Source organism: Stegastes partitus, unplaced genomic scaffold (assembly GCF_000690725.1).
Source record: "Stegastes partitus isolate 25-593 unplaced genomic scaffold, Stegastes_partitus-1.0.2 Scaffold1764, whole genome shotgun sequence".
Classification (NCBI taxonomy): domain Eukaryota; kingdom Metazoa; phylum Chordata; class Actinopteri; family Pomacentridae; genus Stegastes; species Stegastes partitus.
In genome coordinates this window covers 111,379-116,632 of record NW_007579495.1, presented here as the reverse complement: position 1 = coordinate 116,632, position 5,254 = coordinate 111,379, and the positions used below count along the sequence as shown (strand labels likewise).

Genomic DNA, 5,254 nt, shown 5'->3' with positions numbered 1-5,254 from the left:
ACTACTCGTGGCTCTGCTGCTGATTTCACTTGACAGAAAAGAAAACGTGTTTTAAAAAAAGAAGACGAATCGCTTTAACCTCAGCTGAGCGTCTTTTGCTTTGTTTTCCTGTGAAGCCGGATCAGGTTTAATATTCATCCGGGCCACTGGCTGGCGTTTCTTATTAATCATGATTTGTGCGACGGAAAAAAAAAAAATCAGAAATGTTAATGTCCCCGACTCCTAAAGTAACACAGACGCAATTTATGGGTTGTATTTTAATTTCCTCTACAAGCGTGAATATTATTTACTTTGACATTGTGCAAATGAGGTTTCATGCATTTTGAAAGTCGACGGGGAAAAAAGTCGGGATAATTACACGGCTTGTCCGCGGCCGCACCGATTTTATTCAAATTTGCCTCCAAAAAAAAAAAAAAAAAAAGCTGCTCTGGTGTCTGGCTTCAGCTGCTGCGTTGAAAAGGATTTTATTCCATTTTCCTGGTTGCACCTCTTCAGATTCGTCTCGTTGCAGAGGCGACTGTGAGGCCGGCGCTCGTCAAATGCTGCCTCCAACTATTTCCAGAAACTTGTGCGGTTTCTGTGCGGAGTGCGTGACCCGTGTCTTCGACAAACCTTCCCCCCCGACTCCGCTACAGTAAGCGCCATTTATAAAATCCTCCACAGCGCGACCCCGCTCACCCCTTCCACAGTCCAGCAGGCATCACCCGGCGGGCCGAGGAGCCGGGCCGCCCCGCTGTGCTACATGTGCTTTTACAAATGCACCTTTGTGTGGCTGAGCGTTCTGCACCAGCTAATAATTTATAAAGGAGGAAGAGTCGGACTAACTTAATCGTTTTCGGCTGTTTCAGTCCCTCTAAATGTTTTATTCGGCCGGGTTTTTTTCCCCCAGAAATCTACTTACCTGAGCCACCTACAGGCAGCGGGGAACCCTCTCCCCGTCCTTGGCGGCGCATTAGACAAAGAAATAGAGTTGTTCTCCAAAGATCCTTCAATCCCGTTTGACCTCTTCGGGAGTCTTTCAAGTAAACTCGCAAGCACTCAGCCTAAACCTCCCCCTTCAATTCGAGCAGCTCCGCGTTTCAACACGTCACAGACGAAAGAACCTGAAAGAGATGGGGGAAGAAGAAGGAAGGAAAAAAAATAAAAAATCAATCATACCAATTCCTCTTAAAGTTCAAACCGCCTCCGGTTACCTGGCCATCGATCCGCTGCTCCTCCACTCGATTGCATGTGGGACTGTTGCTGCAGTGTTCAAGCGCTCGGGCCGCCGCCGCCGCCGCCGCTGCATTTCCTCCCGGAGCTTGTTTTCTCTCCTCGGAGCCGCTCGGAGCACTTACAGGATCAGGGAGAGAATCAGCCCTGTCATACAACATTAATGCCGAGATCGCTTCTGCTCAGCGGGAGAGCCACAAGTTTTGATTCCAAGGTTTCCCTCTAATGAATTCCGTGTCGTTATTGACAGCGAGGAAAAGTGGGTTATGAAGCTGCAGCCTCGCTCGTCCGCCGTGGCCTCGAGGCTAATGACGATCCTGCAGCAGCCGGCGGCCTCTCCGCTTCCTCGCTGCATACGCTAACGGTGTTTGCAAAGGGTCTAGACCATTAAGGACGACTTTTTTTTTTTTCCTCCCCCCTCCCTAGACAGCAGATGAGGCTCGGTTAGGCAACTTAAAGATTTCTCTTGACAAAGAATAATGAGACTATTGATTGTCCTACGAGATATTTACCAAAGTCCACTTTGAAACAGCCAAGCGCCTTGACACCTGAGACGGGCTGCATCCTCTGAATGCAACTCTGGGAGGAGGAAAGAAAAAAAAAGAAAACATAAGCACCAGGAGGAAGAGAAAGAGAGATGTACGGATGTCTACTTTCACTGTTTAGCTCTTTTTTTTATTAAAGCCATATGGGTTGGTCCCAGTTTCTTGCTTTATGTCAACATTTACAGCCAATTATTTTAGAAACTGACAAGGATTTGTTCAAAAATATATATATGCAAAAATAAGCAAGCAGGTAAATAATAGTAATAATAAAAAAGGGAGAAAGAACGAAAGAACATGAGGCAGAAGAAATATATACAGTCGTGTCTTGATAATCCGACCCTTGACAATCCGACAGCCTTGCTATCCGACATGAAAGAAGGTTTTACATTTAGTGTCGGATTATCGAGTCACGATAAATTAATGAGAAAAATAAATCAAAATGTACTCGAATGTTTTCCGTTGCTATTTTTATAAATTGGAAAAATCTTCATAGTGATAATGTTGCGTTTGAGGCCTTGATATGAGGTTTTAGCAGCATCACAGCAGTGGAATACTGAAAAATCAAAGACGTTTTATTCTTCTCCCCGTCCACCATCTGTGTGTTTCTAAAATCTTCCTCACGACGACAAACTACAACAACCTCAGAGCGAAAAATGGACTTTAGAAAATTAAGGATTTGATAAAGATTTGGACACAGAATTAGCTGTTTTGTTGGCAGTGCTCGCCGCTTTGCTGGGACACCAGCACTGCATCCTGGGCTCAGCACCACCCAGGATGACTGCGACTTTTTTCATCCTCTATAACGAGATAATAATAATCAGGTGTAATCAGACCATCCTCCAGCTGTGGAAATAGATCTTATCAGAGCATAAAGCAACACAAATAAGACAGTTAGGTAGATTAAAGGAAGAGAAAAATGAAAGTAAAAAGCTACGGTGCAGATTTAAAGTTTTAAATGCAGATGATTGGCAGATTAGTGTAGCTTTATTAGAGAAATTATAATTAATTCATCTTTTAGGTCAGTGGTTCCCAAACTGGGGAGATATTCGTGGATATTTGAGACTAACAGAGATGCAGTTTTGTAGCTAAACTACAACCAACGCTCCAAGAGATGTATACCAAGCTCAGAGTGTGGTTGGTTTTAGGAGTCACCATTAACAAACCCTCTAAAAGAAGAAACAAACACACAAATGGGCATTGTTGTAACTGATTTATAATGAATAAAAACACCCTCATTGGATGCAGTTTGTCCTTTGTGCCATTGCAATCCTTTCTTTTAGTTTCTTTTTCTCTATCTGGAGCATCAGAAACTCTCCTTAAACACTCCCTCAGGGTTTTCCTTCCATATTCTCCTCCGTCGCCACAGTTCCTTCCTTCTCCATCTTCGGCAAACTGGAATATTTTGCTTTACAGTCGAATAAAACGTCCATCAGGTGCAGTTTGATTCACAGAAAGTCGTCCAGCACCGATAAATTCAAAACATATTAGACGAACACGGCACAAAATCCAGATATTTCTGTTTGATTCTAGAATTTGATACCATAAGTTTTTCTGTTTTAGCTTTTTTTCGCTCATATTTCTGTTGTTGCTACAAACTGTGGTCGACTCTATAAATAAACTGGGTTTGATTTGACGTCTCCCACACTGTCACTGTTCATCACGGGGAAAGAAAGAGGCGCAGTGACATCTGTAGTTACAGTTTGTTGGGGGGAAAAAAACAACAAACAATAGCAGATGGAATAAAAGCCTGTTTCTATTAGTGACACAGGAAGTGGATGTTACATATTGATGTAACCCCTCTGTGTGCAAACTACACCATAGGCTTCACTTATTTCTTCTTTCGTTTTGTGGTCAGATGGGGCAGATACGTTTAGAAAGCGCTTGATTTAGCTTCTGTTGATCAAAGCTCCCATCAATAATAATATAACTAATAAGAAAACAGATGAAAGAAGCCGACACCATGGAGGTTATCTTTGTTCTTCTGTCTTGTTTTACGCTGGTTGACATGAAGAAAGTTTGGTTTTCTGTCTGATCTCTGAGCTGTGATGTTGGTAGCGTCGCACCGCCACGCTGCGACGGCGACGTCGGGAACGGCGGGCGTCTTTTATTGAAATCGATTTGCGATCAATCAGCCTCACGCTTGATTCACGCATCAATAGTAGATTAACTTTACGCATGATCAGTGATGATGAAAATACAGAAAAATGGAAGTGCGTGGCAAAAAAATAGCACATTACACCCTTTGATCCAAACATCTCGCACCGTTGGAATGAAACTTGTGGAGCGTGAAAACTCTACATGACTAAAATCACCACATAAAACCCTCTATGCAATATTCAGTATTGAAGATGTCTGCAAGAACTTTGCTGTAGAGCTTCAGTAGGACCCTAGTAGGATGTACTGTGGCTCTACAGGCTCCAACAGATGGAGAAAACCTGTATTCTCTACATGTGTGTCATTATTGTAGATTAGCTGCAGTACCTGATTGTTCCACCAGGTGGAGCATCTTCCTGTTTATTACTGTGGCGACCAACAGGTTTAGGACCCTTGTTTTTCTACTGAATTGGGTGTAAAGTGCACTAATAACCTACTATATTAACATTTTCGGCTCAAAAACAAAAAATATCAGATCCGATTGAAAAAAAAAAGTTATTTATTACAATTATAAAACGTGCAATACAAAGCATTTTGAAGGCTGGAAATGATATGAATATAAAAAAGGTAAATTTGATATAAAAATCAAACTAATTACAAATATTTGCAACTATTTGCAGTCGTCCTCAAATGTATTCACACCCATCCATTAAAGAAAAGGCAAAACTCACAACAGTCACCGAAAGAACAAGAAACTGGAGAAAGTAATCATAAATAAAAATTTGCTAAATTATAATTTAGTGAAATAAGACGTTGATTTTGAATTGTGGTTGAAAAGAATAATTTTTTAAAAAACTGTCCAATTAGAGCACTTTGCTGATGAGCAGTGGGCCAGAATCCAAATTCCTGTCAACAGGTGCAGAAGTCTGACTGAGTTACAGAAAACACTTGATTGCAGTGATTGACTCAAATTGTTGTTCAACAAATGGTTAGTTTATGGTTCCCATCATGCTGGTTTGCTTGTTTGTTTGGTTTTTGTTTTGTTTTATGTTTCTGTTGAACCACAATTCAAAAACAATGTCATGATTTTCATAGAAGTTTTATTTATTATTAATTTTGTCAATTTCAGTTCAGCTGTTTTGTTCCTTCTTTAATGGGAGGCTATGAACACATTTGAGGACGACTGTACAAAGCAGGTTTTCTTTCTTTCTCTTTTTATCGATGCCACTCCTGAAAATAGTTTATGTCCAGAATGAGCCACGTCACCTTTTTTGCGCCTCCAAGGACTCACTTTCACTTTCGTTTTGTGAAACAACAAGAAATGCTGAAGATGTTGAAAGAAATGCGACGCCTGCGGTGCACATTTCATACGTGTTTTACGCACATTTCCCCACATGTTCATA

General features: G+C 41.4%; 1 protein-coding gene across 1 annotated transcript in view; it reads left to right on the top strand.

Annotated features, from left to right (window-relative positions):
* Nucleotides 1-5,254, top strand: part of sorcs3a (sortilin related VPS10 domain containing receptor 3a) — a gene marked incomplete at its 5' end in the record, with an annotated part of 95,461 nt that overhangs the window by 5,252 nt on the left and 84,955 nt on the right. The window lies entirely within an intron of this gene.